We start from the raw sequence: 24,407 nt of genomic DNA, 5'->3' as shown, positions 1-24,407 counted from the left end.
TTTTGGGCACTGCCCTTTGCCCTCCCATGGAGTCGTCTGTTTACTCTCCCTTCACTTGCCGTCACCCCTAGGTCACCCTCTCTCCGCCACAGTCACCCATTTTGTCCCTTTTCCCCCCTCACTCTTCACCTCCCCCCCGGGTCGCCTTCTCGGAGGACTCTGCCCACGAAGATGCTGCAGACCCCGCGGCCAGGGTCTGCTCCCCGGAGAGCCCTCGGCGCACCCTGGCTCCCTCCCCGGGGGCGCGGGAGGCAAGTTTCCGCCCCGTCCCTGCCCCGGTGACACGACTTGGCGGCGGCCACGGCCAGGGAGGCGGAGGGAGGGACGGCCTGGCTCCCGAGCCCCCTCCCCTTCTCCCGAGCTCGCGCGGTCTGTGTCTCTCTCCGCAAGTGCGGAGCCTCGGAGGAGGAGGAGGAGGAGGAGGAGAAGGAGGAGAGGAGGAGGAGGAGGGAGTTGGGGGAGGATCTCCATTGAAATAAACAACCAGGCAGCAGTTATTAACACGGGAACATGGCGGCCGCAGCCTCCGCCACGGCTTCGGCGGCGAAGGTCAGCGCCGACGGCAGCCGGCACCTGACGGCGTGACCGACCCGAGCGGGTAACCGCGCCTTCCCCGGGGGCCGCGAGGGCGGGCGCGGGGCGGGCGGCGGGCGGGGGGCGCCGCCTCCCCACCCCGGGCCGCGACTGCGCCTCCAGCGCGGAGCCGGGCAGCGCCGCGCGCCGGGGCGAGGGCTGTTGTGTGTGCGGGGACCGCTGCCCGAGTGCGCGGGGCGAGGAGTTGCATCCCGCAGGCGCCGCGGAGCCGGGGAGTTGGGGCTTGGGGGGTGGGGAGGGCGGGAAGCGGCGGGGAGACGCGGAGTCCCCGGGAGAGAAAGGAGGCGCTCCAGCGCCGCGCGAGGGCTCGGGAGTCGGTCCCGGAGCGCGAGGCGGGCGGAGGCTGCAGCCCGCGGCGCCGGCAAGAGGTGAGTGCCGAGGGCGGCGGGGAGGCCGGGGGCGCGGGCGCAGCCCCCGCCGGAGGAGCCGGGCGCCCGCCGCGCAGCCGGGTGCGGGGTCGCGGGGGTCGCGGCTCCTGCCCCCTCGCGGGGAGCGAGCTGGGACGGGAAGGTGGGTTTGGAGATGCATTCTTTAATGGAAATGCGGAGCGACTGCAGCGGAGGGTGGGAGCCGGCGAGGGGCGGCCGGACCCGGGAAGTGCCGGGGGTGTGTGTGTGAAGGTGAAGCGCGACGCCAGGGGCGGCCGGCGGGGTGCGATGCTGGGCGGAGGGGAGCCGCGGCCCGGCGGGCGGGCGGGCCGGGCCCGTGTCAGCGCCGGGGGCGGGGGGCGAGGGGCGCCGCGGGCGGACGGGAAGGAGCTGGCAGGCGGGGCGCCGGGGCCGAGCAGGCCGGGCCGCGGTGGGGGCGGGGAGCCGGGGGCCGGACCGCGGCGGCGCCGAGCCGGGCTCGCCCCTGACTTAACTTTCTGGGTGCGGGCTGGTGTGCCGGAGGCGCGCTGGGGCCGGGGCTGGGGGCGGGAGGCGGTCCGGGAGGTTCCGGGTTGGCTCGCCAGCGCCCCCTTTTCCCTTCCTCCTCTCCCCGCCCCTGAAGGCACAGGCCCTCAGGGCCCCAGGGGGGGGGAGCGGGAGGGGGCCTCAGGCCGGCGGGCGACGGTCCCACCCTGAGGACCCTTCTCTCTTGGGCCCCTGGTGCTGCCGAGGGAGGGGGCCGGGGTGGTCTCTCCGTGCGGGCGCTCCCTGCCCCCGGCCCCTCCGGGGAGTCCCGGCCGCGTCCCTGCTGAGATCGGGGGTGGGTCGGTCCCTGGTTAGCTGGTCCCTCCCTCCTCCCCCCTCCCCCTAGTGGTTTCCGGGGCCTGCGGGACCGAGGGGTGGGAATCGGGGACCCGAGCCCCTGGCACCGGCCGGGAGCTGGACTGGGCCTAGCGCCTCCGGGTCTGTCACTGGCAGGGGAAACTTTCCCAAACCGGACCGAGCTCCGACACCCTCCTCTGCCACCTCGTCCTCTAATCCCACTCCCACTCCACCTCCTCCGGTGCCTTCCCCTCCCACCGACCCGAATCTCACTGCGAGTGACTGATGGGGCAGGGAGCCAATCGAAGGTGTGGGTGAGCCAATCGCGAGGGCCGGAGGAAGGGAGGGGGCGGGGCTTGCGCCGGACCAGTTGGAGCGGAGTTGCACGCGGGCGGGGGAGTCATGGAGACGCCGAGAGCTACCCACTCTTGTCCATCCCTAGTCGCCGGCTCCGCGATCTGGAGGGTAGTGTCACTTCCCGGGGCTTTGGCCCAGGGAGACACGCAGAGGGACCCGAGGTCCTGTATTTCCCCGGTGCCACGGGAGACGTTGTCTTAGACACGACGAAGCCTGAAGCCGCTCACGATGTGGCAGCAACTCCGAGGCCCGCTTCTTAAAATGGCACATATTGTCGTGATCTTGTTCTGGACACGGGCTCCTGGTTTCCGGGCTGAGGGTCACGGGAGTTGTCTGTTTACTTGGACCTCAGTTCCACTCAGCTGCCCCGGCGTGGGGACAGGGACATTTGGAAGGGTCCTTTGAGAATGAGTAGCCTTATGTCCATTGATTATTGGGAGTGTAAAGTATCATCATTGTTTGTAATGGCTTCGCTGGTTCCTTTTTTAATTAGACCGCCAATTCCCCAAGTGCACTTGAAAGTTCGGCATTTGGGGAGGACATTAGAGAGAAAAAAAAGTTGTGGTTTTATGGTATGCATTTCCCCCCTTCTGTCTTGGATAAACAAAATGAAATTAGGAACCAAAGCATCTCACTGTTTGAAACATAAAGCGTTGGTATTTAAGGAGCACAGCTCATCAAAGACTATTTACCTACAGAAGTCGGAGTAAAAGTGTAGTTGGCCAGATTACGCCAACAACAAAAGATTCTTAAGAATAATGTATTTTAATTTTTCTTCAACACTGCTAGGTTGTCCAGCGTGTGGGTACTTTTCTGGCTTATGCAAGGCGAGGAGACATTTTGATGGGTGTAAGCTGTTGGTTGCCTTCAGTCCAGTGACTTGATCAACTCTTGACTTTGAAGAAGAGGGAGGGCAGGTCTTTTGGTTCTCTCTAATGACCACAGGTTGCTCTGAAGGAAAAGCTGTCTTTTGAAAAGACAGCAGCTGTTCCCCCTGCTTTTTTGTGTGTGTGCTCCTGTTCTTTGTTGGTGAGGTTAGTGCGCACTGACAGCAGCAAGCCTGCTTTCCCGGCTGGAATTTGCAGAATCTTGAGGAGTTCAAGGAATGAATAATATTAAATTGAGAATGAGTCCATTTTGTGATAAGTTTCCAGTGAATTTAACTGATCTGGTGAGGGTTTTGTTGTGTCTTTTTTTTTTTTTTTTGAGGTCTTTTATCTGCATGATATTTATCTTATCTATACCAGTTTCTCTAGCTTTTATTAATATTGGGTCACTAAGAAAGAAGAGAGGGGGTTTGTAGTTTTAGGGAACTACCACACCCTGCAAATGCGTTCTTTTGTAACATACCATGTTCAAATTTATAATGTAAGCTTCCAATCCAGTATAATTGTGAGTATTCCTTTAGACAAAAATTAATTGCATTTGCTGCAACCCTTGAGGTGTCATCTTAGTGATAGAATAGTAAAAATTGCCAAGATAAAATAAACAACTGCCAGAAGTAGGAGGTATTATAAATTAAGCAACATTCAAAATTTGACAACATTCACCCCTCCCCCCATCATTAGTTAATTTAGTTACTGATGACCACTCTGACGTGTGCCCTTCTCTCTCTCTTGTATGCTTGAGACCATCACATTGTTTTACTTCATTTTCTGCAACAATCTTTGAAAATGTCCTCCTATTCTTGGTGGCAGAGAGTAGCAAGTCCCTGAATGCCTGGCTAGGGGGAAAAAGCCTCTCAAGCATATGGAGACATCTAGAAAAAGATGTGCATCGTCAGCTGTGATTCCATTGTGTGCTCTCAGACTGGATCTGAGCCTTCCTCCTCCTGGGAATTTCAGTCTTACCAGAGGAGTTCTTTGACTTTTAGATGTCGGGATACTGAAGCAGAGGGTAGAAAAGAGCTCGCCAATTATGAACTTAATATTTTTTAGATAGTTTGGCTCTGATTTTAACCCTTCATTGGTTCAGTATAATTTACATGACTTTTGCTCAGAGTTAGAGAAGAATTTTACTGGAAACGTACATTGTAAGGATTGGAGGGGGCCTTGGGCTGTGGTATAAGAGTGCATAAAAGGCTTCATCTGTAGTTATGCCATATTAAAGCTTTCTAAGCCTTAGAATCAAGACCTGTGAGAAGCAGTGCTTCCATTATACACCCTATATTTAAGGATTCAATACCTTAGCAGTTTCAAATCACATCAGGTTGAAATATGACCCATAAGTTGGCAGCTTGGATTTCTTGAAAAAAATTGTGTTTAAAAATGATTCTTTTAATAACTAGTCCTTAGGATGTTGTGTAGCAAAAAAAAAAAAAAAAAAAAAAGGGTGTGTTGTGTGTGTGTGTATGTGTGTGTGTGTCTTTTTAAACAATTTTCCAAGAAGATTAGTTTTCTGAAATGCACAGTGTATCCTTATTTGATATTCTCACCATTATTATGTCATGGTTGAAATTATATTTAAAAACATAATGTTTAGCTATTTTTTGTGGCAAAACTGCTATTTAAGAAATTACTAGCTTTTCAATATTTTGTGTTTATAGTTTTTGGTGATTATGTCATTACATGCTCTATCAATTTTAAATTAAGAGAATAGGAGGGAGAAATAGCCACTGTTTTTAAGGTATTGCTCTTTTATTGCAGTAAATCATAAAACAGCAAATTTTCTAATGAAATAATCAGACTATATTTATATACCAATAATGAAAGCTATTTAAGAGAAAACAGAACAAAACCCTATTTTTTAAATATTCTTTCATTACTCAAGCAAATTTTACCTCTATGTCTTGTTTTCTAAACAGAAAAGGTGTTCTTAGCATTTGTGTTTATTTTCTTTTTGTTTTAAAGGCTCATAGAAGGGTTTATGAATTGCAAAGTGTAGAAAGAATATTATGTTCTCTTACTCTTCAAAGTCTATTAAAAGTAATGTCTGGAAAAGCTATAAAATATAATTTTAGTGTCACAGACCCTCAAACCAGTCAGCATAAAGAAAACATACTTTATGGATCCTAGATACTATTTTCTAAATAGATGTGAGAATATATGACTTCTGTGGATATTTTTTGAAACTGTTATAAAAACGGAGGCAAAATTGGTTATGAAAAGGAGTGGAATTCTTAAAAGTAAACTTGTGAAGAAACTGTGGTCTGCATGTAGGTCATAATACTCTTGGCTTTTAAGGGTAAAGATTTTATGTGTTTTCCCTATAAAATGTTCATCATTGACCACATTTCTGGCTTCCAGTGGCTGTGATGACATAATGAAATTGTGGAAACATTGATTCTAGGACAATTTTCAGTTGGTTCTGTAGTTAGAAATTTCTAGAGAAGAATTAAATAAGCAGAGGGCCTATGGCAGTATTTTACTAGTACTTAGCTGCTTTTCGAGGCTTTGGGACATAGAACCTTGATATAAGTTATAGAGGAGAACTACTTATAGGTACAGGTTACTAGCAATAGTTCAAGGTTCTGAAAGAAAAGGACAATCTTCCCTTTGGGTATCAATTGACAGATACATGGAGAATTGAAGTTAGCAGGTTAATTCTGGCAGAATTTGTCACTTACAGGCAGCCAATCATGAACTGTTAAGAGTTTCTGATGGCCAAGTTAAATCTCACTTTGGGCTTTTTAGATCTCTGTCTTTGAGTTCTTGCCTCATTTAACCATTGTTTTAATTTGTTTAGTTATTTATTTGATGAGTATTTGAGGCTTCCAGCATTGGCAGTTTACTTTGATGTCAACTGATGGTGTTGGTGCCAATTCAACACCAATAGGAATCCCCAGTTTGAGGTGTGGTGAAGAAGGACACTTCATTCAGTGCAAACAGCTCAGTTGTGAGGCAATCCTGCTCTGCTACAGTCTGCTGGGGAGCCAGAGCAGCACTGACTTACATAAAGATAAATCCTTGCTCTTGGTCCCTGATTGGTCAGTCCTTATACAAATGAGGACTCCAGATCTTTCAGTTTGATTGGTCTAAAAGCCACTCACCTGATTGGTCAGAGTGGGACTGCTCTGATTGTTTAGTGAAGATGCTGATGGGATACCTCTGACATGCACAGCTCCGATAGGTCAGGGAAAGCGTCAATTCCATTGGTTGAAATACAATTCCAGGAAATCTTTTATAGGGCTGGCTCATGGCACCAACACAATGCAGGCAGGCAATTCAGTGCAGGTTTCTCCCTGGATCATTGCTTGAGTTAGAGGCACCTGTTTAGAAATGGCTGCTAGGCTCTGTTTTTTGTTTTTTTTTTTTTTTAAATTTGAGCCCAGTGCCGCCAGAATTTCTCCTTAGTAGCTTTCTTTTTTCTCAGGATCCGCAGATAGTATAAACCATCCATTTCAAGTCCGGTGATTAAAGGAAGAACTTAGAGTGGGCGATTTTTTTTAATTTTTTTTTTTTTGGTTGGAGAGAAGGTAGAAAGGGACATGTTCACCTTAATTTTCAACTTGCTTTGATGCTAAAGATTGGTGTGTGTGTGTAATTTTAATTATATAATGTCAGAAAACTCTGCTTTGATCTGGGTTTGGGTTTTCCCCCCTGAAAATAGGATTATAATGGTTATGTCCTCTGAAATCATGTGTGGTCAGGATGGCAATCTGTAGTTGGTTGAAGGTCACATCAGGGACCCATTTCTGTGGGTTATCTTTGCATTGTTGCTGCTTTAAGACTAACATATCTTAGGCCTTCCCATCTTAGGTTTGTAAAGGATGGAAAACTCCCTTGTGCAGCTTTCACAAACTAAGTTTTAAATTGTTTGCTTTCCAAGTAGAGTGATGAAATCTCATGATATTCTATGCTAGTGGTCGGCAAACCATGGCTCGAGAGCCACATGCGGATCTTTGGCCCCTTGAGTGTGGCTCTTCCACAAAATACCACGTGCGGGCGCGCACGTACAGTGCGATTGAAACTTTGTGGCCCATGCGCAGAAGTCGGTTTTCGGCCTGGGCGAGTCTGTTTTGAAGAAGTGGTTCTAACGCCGAGCCACACTCAAGGGGCCAAAGGGCCGCATGTGGCTCTCGAGCCGCGGTTTGCCGACCACCGTTCTATGCCATCCCATCCCATCACACCCAGGATATGACTTATTCCTTTGTCCAGTGCCTCCATACTGGTTGATAGTCACGTAGTAGCCATCTAGGTTATTGGATTGACTGTGATATTGCAGGACTTGTGTTCAAGTGACCCTTATTTTATTTAATAATGGCCCCAAATAGCAAAGAGTGGTGATGCTGGCAATTCTGATATGCCAAAGAAAAGCCACTAAGTGCTTCGTTTAAGTGAGAGGTGAAAGTTTTTTACTTAATAAAGAAAAATAATTGTATGCTGAGGTTGCTAAGATCTACGGTAAGAATGGCTCTTATATTTGTGAAATTGACTAATTTATAAATTAAACTTTATCATAGGTTCCTGATGAACAACTTAAATCTCACTTTGGGCTTTTAAGATCTTGTGTGTGAATAAATAGGAAAAAAACAGTATCCATAGGGTTTGGTACTATCTTTGGTTTCAGGCATCCACTGGGGGATCTTGGGAGGTATCCACCTCCGGTAAGGGTGGACTACTGTATAGATCTTTTGAGGTGTATTCCATTCTTTCATTCTTGCCACAACCTATAAAATAGAGGTCACCCCCATTTTCCAGAAGAAGATGAAGTTTAAAGGGTATTAAGTCTTTGTGCCTATGGGCAAAACTTGGGGGGGGGGGGGGGGGAGACGGTTAACCTTGACCAGTGAGTAGGAAAAGAAATCATAAATATCAGAGGGAATGGTGAGTCTGAGCATGTCTTCTTTTAAAAAATCTGGTAAGCAAATGTTTGCAGGCCTTTATAAGGCTCTCAGTCCTGTTGTTTGATCCATAAAAAGGATGAATAGATTTACTTAGTTCCAACCCTGCAAATTTTGTCAGCAGGTATCTCTCAACCTGGACAGATGTTTCTTAAGACCTACAAATAGTCCCTAGATTTTTTAGTCATCAACTCAGAGTTGAACAATTCTTAAATTACAAGATTCTTTTTTTTCTTTTAAGTTTTACAAAATAAGAACCATAATGAAGTAAAAACAGGTAACATTTGTTGAGTGCTGATGCAGGGTTAAGATGCCCTGAGTATATAGCCTTGTATATTTCTCACTGAAACACAGTGATATAACAATATCATTTCTCTCTTACAGTTCAGGAAGTGGAAGCATAGGGCTGTCAGATAATTTTCCAAAGGTCATATAGCCAGACTACCGGAGAGGAATTTGAACCCAGGCAAGCATTGCCCCTTAGCCCTGCCCCCTTAACTTAGGTCCTTGTTAGCTGGTAGGCTGCACTTTTTTTCCAGGGTAAGTGTGGATGTGTCTTATCCAGTGCTTTGTTGAGATAACACAGTAATTCACCATTAGGAAAAGGAAAATGAGTAGGAATGTATTTTGAAAAATCCTATTCAGGTTGCCTATTGTTTTGCATAATAAAAAGATCAGAAAATCAGCTCAAGAATGCTTGATTGTAGGGGATAGGTAGAAAATAGATTATCAAGTACTCTGGGGGGATACAGGTTTAGAAAGGATGAAACGATAGAGATAGTTGGCTTCTTATTTCTTTAAAATATATTTAATTTTAGTATATTTAACTATTAGGTGATGATTGTATGATGCATGTTTTGCAGATATTTTGCAATCCATGTATCATGGATGACGCGGTGTTGAGATATTGTAGTCCCAAAGGAGGCTGATAATATATTCAGTCATCTGACTAAGGCTCTGCTATTTGTGGAATTCTTCTGTCTGCTCGGTTGTTTGCAGGGAGTGAGGAGAGCTTTCAGGGAACTCTTCCACCTTGGCACGTGTGCGGATCGGCACGCACTGCTTCTAGTGTTCCAGCTGCTGAGGCTGAAGACCTGTTGTCACAGATGAGAATGTAATGCATGGAATTTTCTATTATTCATTTAGTGTGTTATATGAAATGCGATACCACATCTCCAAGGCTTAACTTGCAGAGTGTGCATGAGTTCTGGAAGTTCCCGTTGTTGCTGACTGATCTCTCCCCATTGAAGTACCCTTAAGTGAGGATGGTCTTCTTTAGCGATGACTGACTCCTGCTTATACAATCAGCTCCTGAGTCAAACGTGAAATGACTTCCTGTCTTGGGTGTTACAGTGGCGTTTGTAAGAATATTTAACATTAACTTACCATAAGATTTCTAATTCTGTTAATGTTTAATGATGAAAAGCTCTTAGTAATTGTCTATGTAAATTTAAAAATTGCATATCTTAGAGGAAACTATCTTTACTTGAGTCAAACTAAGTGGGAAATTTAGTTACATGGATAACAAATTTTTAAAAATACATTTTTAAAAATATGCTTGTGTATATGCAGGGTGGGGGAAGAGTAGGTTTGCAGTTGTTCATATGGAAAACAATACAATAGTTAATAAATAATAATACAAGAATAAACTGTGTTTCGTGGACTCACACCTGTAAATCTACTTTTGCTCCACCCTGTATTTAAAAAATAGAATTATTCATAAAATGTTTAATAGGTAATCACCTCTGGAGTTGTTGGAACATAGGTGGCAAATACTTTCACATGTATTTTTAGATACCTAAATAAGGAATATGCAATTTCTTACGAAAAATCTGAGTGTCAGGAGTGTATGAATTTCTACAAATTTAACATACTAGCTTTCTTGAAATTCCAGAAGCTGGTTGTGAGAATTATGGAGACAGGCAGGAGGTCTGTGCGGGTGTTGAGGCGACTGCTGTGTGCCTGCAGCCTGCTGTGGGTGCTGTGTTGGGTGTGCTGTGCATTGAGACTAAGCCCAGTGTGGCTCAGTATTTGAAGTGAGGATAGAATGATAAAAAATGGCAAAACTTCACAGTGCTTCAATTTGGGAATAAATCTTCATAGACTTTTCTAGACTTTTCTCCTCTGCCTCCTTTAACCTTCATCTTCCTTGACTTTCTCAATTTTTTTCTTAAAATTGGAGGTGAAAGATGGGTGGTAGTGAAGGGAACACAATCAAGATTATGGGAACGTCTGTTACCATCATTAAGTATTTCATGTGTGATCATGGTCTACAGTTTCCCCCTTTACCAAACAGATTTGCTCTGCTAACAGCTTTGAGTGAAGAAGCTAGCTATTTGTTAAAGAAGCCATTAGGTTGAAAACAGATCACTTAGCACAGACACAGTACAGTGATTGGCTGACTTGTTGGAAGTTAATTGGCTCGTGTATAGTCTTCTGATCTGCATCCTTAATTCTGGAACAGGATGATGGTGCTGGTGGGCCACTCCCTTCAGGCACCACTGAACCCCACTGCTCTTCCACCCCTGTGCTCTGCACAACCAGACTGAGCATTGGGGATTCTTTTCCCTGTTTCATTGAGAAGTGAGCTACTCCACCCAAGAACAGATGAGGACAAGGTAAGGCAAAGGAAGGCTTGCAGGGGCTTCTGATTTTCAGAGGCTCAGCTCCTTTGCCCTTAGAGAAGTGAGGGGAGCCTTCTCCCTGAGGGACAAAGCGTTTCCCCGGCTATGCAAGCCCTTTCCATTCACTTCTTAGAAAGTTCCCAGTGAGATTCAGGTGTCTCTAGCAGCCTCATTTTTTCATAGGTGTTTATTTTCTTTGGGAAAGGGATTGAGTGTCTGATGGGAGAGAAGGAGAATGGCATCAGAAAGAATTGGACGTGGCCTCCAGAGGAGTGGCTGTGCTAAATCTAAGCTAAAGAGTTTAGGATCTGCAGATTAAAGATATTGATGCACAAGAATAGCCTTGACTGAAATCGATAAATTAGTGAAGGTATGTATAGAATAAATCCAGAGTAGCAGGTACATGCCCTTGTAGTTTGAAAGATTTTTAAGGATGTACTACTAGCTTATCAGCTTATCAAACTGAGAAGTCAGCTTATTAGTATTTGTTAATTTAAGTGGAATAAGCTACAAAAAATTTTTTTTCAAGTTTCAGATAAATATGTGGAGGGTTAATTAGTAAAGCAAATTAGAATATTTTCCCATTGCAGTGCAAATTATAATTTTTGGTATGTGTTTTTTGGCGTTTAATATCAAGGAGGAAAACCATGAACGAAAATGCTTTGATTAATCTGGTATTCAAATTCATCTGTCTTTTGTGTTCTATAAATATACCTAAAATGATTTTATGCATTGGCTTATTATCTAAGATATGCACAATAGGAAATTGTACCTGTTTTCTTTTTAAAATATTTTTATTGATTTCAGAGAGGATGGGAAAGGGAGAGAGAGATAGAAACATCAATGATGAGAGGGAATCATTGATTGGCTGCCTCCTGCATGCCCCCTACTGGGGATCGAGCCCACAACCCGGGCATATGCCCTTGGCCGGAATTGAACTTGGGACCCTTCAGACCACAGGCCGATGCTCTATCCACTGAGCCAAACCAGCTAGGGCTGTACCTGTTTTCTTATTGGTTTGCTAAAATTGGTGAAAAATAAGGATGGAATATATATATATATACATACATACATACACATATATACACACACACACACACACATTTTTTTCATTCATTCTTCCTCTCCTCTCAAATAGTATACCAGTACAGCAAAAGGCTTTAATTTTTAAACTATATTTTGGACTCGTATAACAAATTCTCCATCTGTACTGTAAGTCATTAATAGAATGATCTTCCCAACATAACTCTTTTATAATAATAAAATTCCCCACGCACGACAGAAGGACATTCCCAAACACTTACTAATTAGGTCTGTCACAGACCCATTTCCCCCTCTTTCTCCTCTTTCCTTGAGCCTTTGTACCTATTAGTCTTTTCTTTCTGGCCTCCCGAGAACGTGTTGGTTTGCATGCTCTTTGGTTTGCCAAGAGAAAACTAAGAGTTATTCTAAAATTTAGGAAGCCATCTTTTGAAATAAAACTCCATTTATTTGGGAGTTTATATTATTGATCTCAGTTAATAGCAAAATATATAATCAATCAAAATAAAAAGAGATAGAATCCAACAATATTCGAGGTTATTGGTAAGTTAACTTACATTGATTATAGATTATACAAAAAAGTGCTTGATAGAAAAAGAAAAAAGTCAATTTATCTTCAAATCAGAAACAATAAAGACTTAAATTTTTGGCTTTGTTGCTTTAGTAAAACTGAACATTTTTTATACCCAGACTTATATTAAATTCCCCTGCAGAATATTTTGACACTATGGTGAGAAGAGGGATTAATAATCTCAGTTTATTGTGGAAAGAGGAGAAAAAGGGTAAAAACAAAACAAAACAATAAAACCTTGGGGAAATTCAGGAGTTCAGGAAGGATAATAAAACAAAACCAAATACAAAGAAAGTATACCTGGGTTGGCACTTAAATACTTCCTTTGAAGAAGAGAATGAAACTGTCACTTGAAGGGCTGATGTCTCAATAGATTAAAATAATGAAATTCTTCAGCTATCCAAACAGCAAAGCCTTTATAGTCCACACATTAGCCTATATTTGTGACAACACCTATAACAATATTCTCAACCCTCTCCCCAAATTTCTACTCAAACAATAACTCCTTATTTTGTGGGATCACTTGATTTGCAGACTGAGTCAGAAGGTTGGTTGTCATCTATTCATATTTTGTCACCAACTAATTATATATTAAGTAGTAGAAACAATACACAACTCAAGTGGAAGAGCAGGCTGGTGCTTTGTGATATGCAGTGTCATCCCTCTTTTTCTTAACTCCCATGATGCTTCCATAATGTGGTTAAATTACATTTTAGTGCTGTATGTGCTTTTGTCTTTCTGATTTGTGTGTGTGTGTATGTATGTATGTATGTATTGGATGAACTATTTGAAAGTAAGTTATAGATGACCCTTTATTCATAAAGTACACTGCCTTAAAACAAAGTCATTGTCTTGTATAACCACACACAATACCACTATTAAACCTAAGAAAATTATCAACCCTCTATTTCAATTTTCCCAGTTGTTCCCAAAATGTCTGTTATAGCTTTGGTTTTGAAACCAAAATTTATCAAGTTCACTCATTGCATTTGCTTCCGTACTCTCTTTTAATATGAAACAGTTCCCCTAATTTTTGTTTTTTCTTTGTTTTCAGACATTGTCTTTTTAAAATGTCTGTTGTTTTTAATTTAAAAACTATAATTGTGGTCAAATCCATATAAAATTAATTGCATTCACATTGTTGTGCAGGCAATCTTTTCACTGTTCAGACTTCAGTTTCTTCAGAAGTGTTAGGAAATTAAATTGTTAAATATATTAATGAATTTGACCAGGGCTGAAGAAAAGCATAACCTTTAAGAGCTTATTGCTTGAGATAGTGTCATCGTGGCCATTTTCATGGCATGCTCTTTCTGAAGTCTCGTTAGTACTGGACCTAGAGATACTTTCTGCAAATACATCATAAGGAGATACACCGATGTGAAAAAAATTTTTAAATAAGGGTCTCTTTTCTCCTTTGTGAATTTCTGCAGTCGGTTTGGAAACCAGATAACCAGGTCCATTTATTTCTGCATTCATTGGTTGCTTCTTGTATGTGCCCTGAACCTACAACCTTGGTGTAGTGGGACAATGTTCTAACCAACTGAACTACCCGGCCAGGGACAGCAAAAATTTAATGAGTGCTTTCTGTCTACCAGATTTCTGTCTATCAGGAATATAAAGATTAAAAAAGAAATGGCGCCTCTCCATAAAGATCTCACATGTTAGGGACATGCAGAAAAGTAATTACAGTATAACATGTGCATTAGAATAGAAAGTTATATTCAGTGCGCTAGACAGATATTTTATAGGAGCAAACAGTTCATTTTGTGAGCTGAGGAAAGGCTTCATAGATGCTGTAGTATTTGATTTGAGCCTCAAAGGCTGATTGAGATTTTGTCAGAGAAGAGAAAAGGCATTCTAGATACATGTGTTTGGGATGGAAATAGAAAATATTATAGTATGTTCCTATTTTCTCTTACTTTACATGCACTTTTAATAAGATCTACATGAGAATCTGAGATCTTTAGGGCACAGAATTGGGATATTTGTTTTGAATGTTCAGAAAGAAGCCTTACTCCTTGTCTCCTTTTCATTTTTTGCCCGTGTTCTGGATTAGGGAGTTTACTGTTGCTATATAATATACTATCCAAAACTTGGTAGCAGGATTGGAAAATTTGTGTCACGATGGACACAGCTGACTTGCTCCGTGCTGTTTGGCATCTGAGCCAGGAAGACTCAAAGCCAAGGCCTAGTCAACGGCTTGGCCCTGAAATCAGGTGAAGGCCTGGCATTTGATGTGGGCTGTTGGCTGGGACTTGAGCTGAGTTATAGGCTAGAATACCAGCACATGCTCTCTGTGTACCTGCTTATGCTTCCTCACAGCATGGCGGCTGGGGTTCAAAGAGTGAGAATTCCAAGGAAACATTATCTTCTTTGAAGATTAACCTCAGAGGTCACTTATAGGTCACTTATGTCTTAGTCATAGTCTCCACTTCTCTAGATTCGGAATATAGATCTGGGAACATGGATCCCAGCTCTCTTTGGGAGGAATGTTAACAGTTGAATTAGAAGATGAACATGTGGGCTGGGAGGTTTTGGTTGGTCATCTTTGGGAATAACCATCTGTCGCAGGCCAAGTTGTAGGAAGTTGAAGTGTTACTACTGTCCTTTAAAACAAGAAAAAAGAGGAAGGAGGATTTTTTTATTTCTGAGATACATGAAGTGATTCTCTATAAGCTATAATGAGCAGCAGTTCTTAAACTATAGGTAATGGAATTTAATTAAACATTTAAAATAAATTTCTGATAAAAAATTTATAGAATTTTTAATCAGGGAAAATTTGTATGATTTAAATGTAAGTTTAATAATGATTATGTATATATTGCCTACAGATGAATCTGTTGCTTTGAGCAAGTGATTTAATGTTTCTGAGTCCCAATTTCCATTTTTGTTGAATGGGGATAATATTTGTTTGTCTCACAGAGTGGTGAGGATAAAATAGGTTTTATTATTAATGAAGCCAGAATGAATTTGATGATTTTAAAGAAATCTTCTGGTAAAGGATCTGTTTATCACTAAAAGGAGGATTGCAGGGCATTAATCTTTCTAAATTTTTTCGTTAAATTCTAGAATAATTTTTTTTTCAAAATAGAGAAAATTGTGACCTCTTTCTATTATTTTCCTTTTCTATCATGTGTTTACTGTGTAGAACTGTGTAGACCACTTGATTAAATGATAATAACATATTTTTGGACTGTTTGTTTTACCAGAAACATTTCTAGTGAGTTAATCCAGAAAGCCACTCATGATCTTCCTTATAATAAAAGCCTAAGCAACTGTTATGGCAGAACGACCAGAACGACTGGTCACTATGATGCGCACTGACCACCAGGGGGCAGATGCTCAACGCAGGAGCTGCCCCCTGGTGGTCAGTGCACTCCCACAGGAGGAGCGCTGCTCAGCCAGAAGCCGGGCTCATGGCTGGCTAGTGCAGAGGCAGTGGTGGGAGTCTCTCCTGCCTCTGCGGCGGCTCTAAGGAGCATCCAGCTTTAAGGAGCATCAAGCTTAGTGGTAAGGAGCAGCAAGCGGGCAGGAGTGAGGGGTCCCAGATTGTGAGAGGGCGCAGGCTGGGCTGAGGGGACATCCCCCCACCAATGCATGAATTTCATGCACCGGGCCTCTAGTGTGAGTAATAATTAACAGAGTCCCCTCTGCATGCATCAGAATGGAGCTGCCTCAACAAATCATTTTATGGATAAGACAGCTTTTTGCTAAAAAGTTGCTGCTTTTCATGTGCTGGGAGCTTGAATGACATACTTTTTTTTTTAATTCTATGTCTGTAGTCCAAATTTCAGAGTGCATAAATTATTTACCTTGCTTATCAAAATGGAAATTTCACGGTCTCTGAAATTTAGAAGATTATTGGTGGGCCCAGCCGGTGTGACTCAGTGGTTGAGTGTCAACCTATAAACCAGGAGGTCAAGGTTCGATTCCTGGTCAGGGCACATGCCCGGCTCGAGGCGTGTACAGGAGGCAACTGATCAATGATTCTTTCTCATCATTTTATGTTTCTATCTCTCCCTCTCCCTTCCTCTCTGAAATCAATAAAAATATTTAAAAAATTATTGGTGGGTCTCAGCTTTTTTGAAGACTCTTTAGGAGACTTGGATAGATATGATGGGGAGGTAGACTTGAAGTTCCCCTGGTATGGGTCCTGAGTAGAGGCCAGGAATGGAACCTTCCTTCCCACCAGGAATGCCAGTAATCTGAGAAGTAGAGGGTTAGGGACAGTCACCATGGAGATTAACAGACAAGACTATCCATTGTCCATCTGGGTGCACTATTTGAGCTCACTGTTCCATATTAAGAAATTTCTCAGCAGAAAGATAAGAAGATCCCTCACCGAAGTAAATAATGACATTTTATGTACACCAGCCATAGGCTTGTCTATGGAAAAGGCATTTTAATTTTAAGGGTAGAATGAAAGTATAAAATCTTGAAAGATTTTGTCATTAGTTTTCCTTTCTAGTCTTATGAGATGATGCCACTGAAGGGCAGAAAGGTGGTAAAATCTTAGAGAATCTACTAACAATTTGTGGAATGTTCTTTTGGAAGATGTTACTAGCACATACCAGCAAACTTTGAGTTCCTTGAATGCAGGAGTTTTTTTGTTTTGTTTTTAATTCTGTGAAGTCAGTTTGGAGTAGCACTTAAGAGCCACATTGCTTGGATTGAGGTTTGCCTCCATCAGTTGAGCAAATGTGATCTTGTGCCCCAATTTCCTTACATGTCCCAGAAATGCAAAGGGTCATGTACACTCTATGGAAGTGTCTGTAAGGAAACATTATAAACTGTCTTGTAATTATAAACTCTTTAGAGCAAAGGCTTTCAACCGGTGTGACCCAAGAATTTTTAAAACATGCAATACCTGACTATTTAGTCAGGGGCACTAACTTTTTCTCCTTATATTGTCCAATTTAAAAATGATAACAGCCAACACAACAGTAGTGGTCCAGTGTGAATGAATCAAAACCATACCTATTTTTGGTCGGATTGGCAAAAAACACATTTTTTGGTGTGCTGCAGAATTTTAGTGATTAGTTTTATGTGTGCCATGAGATGAAAAAAGTTGAAAATTGCTGCTTTAGACTAGTAAATGTACTATTACTCTGATTACAGAATGAATATTATTATAATCACATACATTTTAGCACCTGCTGTCTAATTCAGTGTTTTGCAACAGGTGGGGTGAGAGGAAGGACAAAGATTATTGGATGTATCATTTAGTCTACCTACCTTTTACATCCACATGGTTATATTGAAGTTGAAGGCAAAGTTGATAATGCTGTTTTATGAGGATTTAAATCAATAAAGTTAAAGATTTTTATGTTTTAGGAGCCTTTGGAGTTATTCTAAAAACTACTCAGAGGTGGCAGAACATTTTAATTACTGAATTGAAAATATTAGAAAAATAAAGTATGTGAAATTTACATTTCATAAACCTGGGAGATTGAATGCTTGTTTGACATATCTAAGTGTTGGTTTTAGAAGTGCACAATAGTACTTTCTACAGAGATCATGCTTACATTTTTCAGAGAAATATCTAATGGAACCTCAATGCTGGAATCATTTGACTGGTTTTGATCATTATAATTTAAAACCCCTTTTCTTTTGAGAAAATTACAGCATAAGACTTGAATATTATTTTTGACTAGTTCAGAATGTGGCTTAATATACAATAATTTTCTCAGAAAAGAAAATGAAACTCTTGCTAAGAGTGGTTGGCCATAATTCACCAAAATCATGTATTTGTTTTTCCTGGGGCTTAAATATAATCCTGTAAGTAGACACTACAGAACCACTTGAATCACCAAGGAGAGCAAGTCTCTAGAGCTGCTCTCCACCTCTGTGGTCTTCATTGTACACTTTAATTAAATCTGATCACCAGTAAGAGTTCTGTTTTCCATAGGAATAAGTTGATTGTCTGAAATTTTCAAGATAATAAATTGCAATGGAGGATGCCTGTATTCAGTTATGTTTGCCCACAGTTACTACACAAATGCAGTACAGTGATTTACCCAGAGACAATGGAAAACTTTATATAGTTAAATTCCCTGATGGGGAATTTTCAGATCCACAGGGATAGATGAGATAGATATAGTTACCAGTGAAGAACATTTAGAAGTTCTGTTCATGAAGTTCAAAGAAATAAATGCCTTCTCTTGCTGGTAATGAGCGAAGCATTTGTGAATAGCATAAAGGAAATTTCTACGGTGATTGTGGTCCACCTCCACATACAGAATATAACAATTTAAAAATACTTTTATTGTACTTCTTTATTTAATCCGACCCCGAGGCTATGTTTTTATTGATTTTTAGAGAGAGAGAAAGAGAGAGAAAACATTTATTGACTCCTGTATACGCACCCTGACTGGGGATCGAACCCACAACCTAGGTATGTGCCCTGACCTGGATCGAACAGCAATATTTTGATGTACAGGATCACATTCCAACCAACTGAAACACCTAGCCAGGGCAGAACTGGTTTTTAAAGGGGTCCATTTTAAGTATGATCTATAAATGTCAGTAACACTTGTACTTTAGGCTGGTAGCCTTTCTTCACTGCCAGCCAAGCTCTGACCATGTGTCTACTTTCAATGGGTAATTACAGGTCATGGGACTAAATCAGAAGAAGGTGATAATTCCAGATCTAGCTCCTCCTTGGTGAGAATTTTTCCTTTAGGTCTGATTGTTGCACATTCACATAGCAGAAAGCATAACCTTGTCAAGTGACAAATCTAAAACAGTTTAATACTGAGTTTGCAAAAACAATCCCTGGGTTGGGGAAGCACAGAGCCTCACAGCGGTGGAGCGCTCTTCTCAGGTGCTTCTGGGCAAGAGCGGCTTTTATGGAGCTGTAGAAGCGGCAGGCAACTGGAAACAGGCGTGATTAACCAGGGGGTGGGGGATTTCCTTATAAGGCCAGCAGGTCTTATTTTCTAGACGGAATAAGGTGAGTTGGAGGGTTGTGATGAGTGTATGTAGGTTTCCTTGACAGGTGTTTCCTGTAAGTGCAGTCTGACTTACGTTTACATTTGTGATGTGGGCCGGGCTACTGGGGCAGCCTCCATTCTGTGGGCTACCATATATGAAAAGTTGATCAACCTCATTCGCCGCCTCACCCTCCCTTCATCTACCAGCAGCCTGTTGGCTTGGCAGGATGTTTTTGGAGGTGCACACCTGCATGCACAGCAGCTGAAAGAAGTTCTGGGTCATCTGCTAGTCTTGTCCTTTCAGATAGCTATCACTGAGTTGGGTATGAAAATTCACTGTCTTTCTGTCATTTTCCTTAGTTTTTTATATTTGTTTTTAATCTTGAGATAGGTACATTTATTAGTAAGTCAGATGAGCTATGCAGTCAGAGCTGTGGAAACTGTGGAGCGCCATCTGTGTAGTTTGCGGTGTGCCATATCAACTCATATTTGAGCTTTTAGCAGGAAAAGTGCTATAAAATTGCAAAGCATTGTTATTAACACAGCTGATCCTACAGGGAGTCAGGGTGAGAAGATGACTCTCTGGGGAACAAACTGCTTTTCCGGATCATTGTAATAACCTTTCTGGAGCATATGATACAATTTAGTAATTTATCAGTTGGTACATACCAGTTTGCCATCTTGGTATGTTGAAAAAGAAATCATCCATGCTCTGACTTGGATCAGACTAATTTTACAAATAAACGTCAGTTTTCTTTCAGAATAAATGATGTATGTGCTAACTTCCCTCCCTGGTTCACCTTCTGGAATTCCTGAGCAGCAATATCTAATAGCTGCATTTTGTGTTCTAGATATTGTTGGTGGGCCTGAAGCAACAAATACTCATGCATTCCCAACATGGAGCATTGCTGTCTCCTGGTTTTCCATTTCATCACATTGGAACCAGAACCTCTTTGTTCCTTTTCTCTTAAACAAAATATGTACTAAAATTATTTTCCAACTGATATAACATTGCATTAGCTTAAGGTGTACAACATAGTGATTAGATATCCTATCTAATAAAAGAGTGATATGCAAATTGACCATCACTCCAACACACAAGATGGCTGCCCCCATGTGGTCACATGATGGCCACCACAAGATGGCCAGCAGGGGAGGGCAGTTGGGAGGGACCAGGTCTGCAAGGGAGGGCAGTTGTGGGCGATAAGGCCAGCAGGGGAGGGCAGTCGGGAGGGACCAGGCCTGCAAGGGAGGTCAGTTGGGGGCGATCAAGTCTGTAGGGGAGGGCAGTTAGGGGTGACCAGGCTGGCAGAGGAGGGAAGTTGGGGGGGACCAGGCCTGCAGGGGAGGGCAGTTAGAGGCGATCAAGCCTGCAGGGGAGGGCAGTTGCAGGGGGGGGGGACCAGCCCTGCAGGGGAGCAGTTAGGCATTAATCAGGCTGGCAGGGGAGTGGTTAGGAGTGATTAGGCTGTCAGGCAGAAGCATTTAGGGGCAATCAGGAAGGCAGGCAGGCGAGCAGTTGGGAGCCAGCAGTCCTGGATTGTGAGAGGGATATCTGACTGCCCGTTTAGGCCCAATCCTACCTAGATCGGGCCTAAATGGGCAGTCGGACATCCCTCGAGGGGTCCCAGATTGGAGAGGGTGCAGGCTGGGCTGAGGGACACCCCCCCCCCCCGTGCACGAATTTCGTGCACCGGGCCTCTAGTATGTATATATTGAAAAATTACCACAATAATAGTTAACATCTGTTATCACATAGTTACAATTTTTTTTTCTGGTGGTGAGAACTTTTTAAGACTTATTCTCTTAGCATCTTGCAGATGTTTAATACAGTATTATTAACTACTAGAGGCCCAGTGCACGAATTCATGCACCAGTGGGGTCCCTTGGCCTGGCCTGCGGGATCGGGCCGAAACTGGCTCTCCGACATCCCCCAAGGGTCCTGGATTGTGAGAGGGTGCAGGCAAGGCCAAGGGACCCCACTGGTGCATGATTGGGGCCGGGGAGGGACACGGGAGGTTGGCCAGCTGGGGAGGGACTGCAGTAGGACTCCATGGCGTGTCCGGCCCATCTCGCTCAGTCCCAATTGGCGGGACCCCAGCAGCATGTTAACCTACTATTCAGAGCATCAGTGACTGGTCGACTAGTCGACTGTCTGCACCCTGGTGGTCAGTGCATGTCATAGTGAGTGGTTGAGTGGCCTTAGCATATCATTAACATATTACGCTTTGATTGGTTGAACAGATGATTGGACGACCGGGCACTTAGCATATTAGGCTTTTATTGCATAGGATAGTCACCATGCTGTTCATTACATCTCAGGACTTATTTATAACTGGAAGTTTGTACCTTTTGACTACCTTTTCCACTGTTCCCTCTACCCCCCCCCCTCCCCAAAATCTGGTCTCTTTTTCAATTAGTTCATTTTTTGTTTTTTTAGATTCTATATATAAGTGAGATCATATGGTATTTGCCTTTTTCTGTCTGACTTATTGCACTTAGCATAGTGCCCTCAGGTCTATCCATGTTGTTGCAAGTGGTAGGATTTTCTCCTTTTATGGCCGAATAATATTTCATTGTATGTATATATTACATTTTCTTTATCCACTCATCTGTCCATGGGTCTTTAGGTTGTTTCCATGTCTTGCTAGTATGAATAATGCTGTAATGAATATGAGAGGGGGGTGGAAGAAAGATCTCTTTAACACAGTGATTTCATTTTCTTTGTATACACATAGAAGTTAAGTTGCTGGATCTTTTTTTTTTTTTTTAAATATATTTTTATTGATTTCAGAGAGGAAGGGAGAGGTAGAGAGAGATAGAAACATCAATGATGAGAGGGAATCATTGATTGGCTGCCTCTTGCACGCCCCCTACTGGGGATCAAGTCCACAACCTGGGCACGTGCCCTCAACCAGAATTGAATCTGGGACCCGTTGGTCCGCAGGCCGACACTGTATCCACTGAGCAAAACCAGCCAGGGCAAAGTTGCTGGATCTTATAGTAGTTCTATTTTTATTTTTTATGGGGACTTCCATACTATTTTTCACAGTGTCTGCACCAATTTACAGTCTTGCCAGCAGTGCACAAGGGTTCCCTTTTCTCCACATCCTAGCCAGCACTTATCTCTTGTCTGACGGCTCCTTGTGCATTTTATTTGCATTTTCCTAATGATTGGTGTTGTTGAACATCTTTTCATGTGCATTTTGGCCATTGCATGTCCTCTTTGGAAAAATATCTTTTCAAATCTTTTTATTTGCTTTTTCTTCATGATTAGTAATGTTGAGCACCTTTTCATATATCTAGTAACTATTTGTATGTCATCTTTGGAAAAATGTCTATTCACTTCTGCCCATTTTTTAATTGGATTGTTTTATTGCTTTTTGGTATTGATGTGTATTTTAGATATTAACGCCTTATCAGCTATATAATTTGTAAATATTTTCTCCCATTCTGTAGGCTGCCTTTTCATTTTGTTGATATTTTCCTTGCTGTGAAAAATATGTATTTTAGCCCAGCCGGCGTGGCTCAGTGATTGAGCATCAACCTATGAACCAGGAGGTCACAGTTGATTCCCGGTCAGGGCACATGCCCAGGTTGCGGGCTTGATCCCTAGTGTTGGGCGTGCTGGAGGCAGCCAATCAATGATTCTCTCTCGCAAAAAATGTGATAATTTTTCTTGATTATGAATATGTTCTAGAAAGATAGAAAGCCACCACTGTACTTCTGCCAGATGTCCTGCTCCTGATTTATGTGTCATTCATGCTTAAGAGATCTTTTCCAATAACCTTGGCCCATCCACAGTTTTCTCTCTTTCTGATCTTTACCAGTACTTATTACCTAGACCATACATTTGGCCATTGATAGCCAGATATCATATTCTAATTTTTTCCTTATGTATTTAGGTTTCTTTTTTTAAAATCTTTAATTATAAACTCCTTGTGTACCCACAGCTTGGGATAATAGAAAGTGAAAGGAATTTGAATGTAGATGTTTTGAGATTAGTCCTGGCTTCTCTACCCATGAGTTGGAGCCATAGGCAGATTCTTATCTTTTAATAATATTCTCATTAACTCACCTAACATGATTTTGTGAAGATTAAATGAGAAGCACTGGCTGGTGTGCTTACTTGGTTGGGCGTCATTCCATGCACCAAAAGGTTGTAGGTTCGATTCCACTGTAGGGGATGTGCAGTAGGCAGCTGGTCAGGTCGAAGTTTTGCTCTCTCGTTGATGTTTCTTTCTCTCCCTCTTCCTTCCTCTCTCTCTAAAAATCAATGAAAAGCCTTTAAAAAAAAAAGAGTAAATGAGAAAGTATAGATTAAATGCTTTATAACCTTATTGTTATATTTGTAAAATGCTATTGCAAATATTATTTGTTGTGGTTATGGACACATTTAAATATGTCCATGAGATCTTAAACTGTATATTATCTAGACCAGCTGTTGATTCTAAATGAGAGCTTCAGAGGTTCCTGGGAAATGTCAAGTAAAAGGTATTATATTACACCAGCTGGTTTGGCTTAGTGGATAGTGTGTCTGCCCGCAGACTGAAGGGTTCCGGGTTCGATTCCAGTCAAGGGTACTTACCTTGGTTGCAGGCTCTGGCCCTTGCCCTGGTTGGTGCAACCAATAGCTGTGTCTCTCTCACATCGATGTTTCTCTGTCTCCATCTTTCCCCCTCCCTTCCACTGTCTCTAAAAATCAATGGAAAATATTCTTGGGTGAGAATTAACAACAACAAGTCTTATGTTTTTAAAATCATCATTCTTTGATCTCTATGCTACATATTATCTCAACTTCAGTTTTACATTTCTGTCATGATCTCTATAAGCTTGAATAACAAGAAATATCACCTTGTACTTGGTAATTGTATGGTGTTGCAATAAGAGCCCCATTTCACCTATTAAGCTAGAAAAGAAAATTCGAAAATATTTTTGCATGATTGGTGTTAATGCTTATATAATTCAGCGTTGTCCCTATTTAGGGTTCTCTGTAATAACTTAACACAGAGTCCTAATATGTTTTCAATGAGATATATTAGTACTACTTTCTTTGTTTTAATAAATGAGAAGTTTGAAGTAATGGATACTTAATATTTATAATTGAGTTAAGATTAGGATTCAGGATCCCATGGTAGATTAAATAAAGTGCATTGAAATATCCTGGGCTGTCTTTCTGTGCACCTTCCTGAAAGTAATATTTTTGGTATTGCTAAGTCTTTTACAGTTAAAACATATTATGGAAAAGTTTAAACCTATGTACAAGCAGATAGAATAATATAATGACCTCCCATGAATCAGTTCCTTTGTACCTTT

The 24,407-nt window shown here is 42.3% G+C and overlaps 1 protein-coding gene across 1 annotated transcript in view; it reads left to right on the top strand.

The window, feature by feature from the left end:
* Positions 1 to 463: 463 nt before the first annotated feature.
* NCOA2 (nuclear receptor coactivator 2) overlaps positions 464 to 24,407 on the top strand; it is a 264,744-nt gene continuing 240,800 nt past the window's right edge. The window contains exon 1 of the mRNA XM_008150353.3: positions 464 to 598. The gene's annotated coding sequence lies outside the window, so the exon portion shown is untranslated. The remainder of the gene's footprint in view (positions 599 to 24,407) is intronic.

This window comes from Eptesicus fuscus, chromosome 19, assembly GCF_027574615.1.
Source record: "Eptesicus fuscus isolate TK198812 chromosome 19, DD_ASM_mEF_20220401, whole genome shotgun sequence".
Taxonomy (NCBI): domain Eukaryota; kingdom Metazoa; phylum Chordata; class Mammalia; order Chiroptera; family Vespertilionidae; genus Eptesicus; species Eptesicus fuscus.
This window is presented reverse-complemented; position numbering and strand designations above follow the sequence as displayed.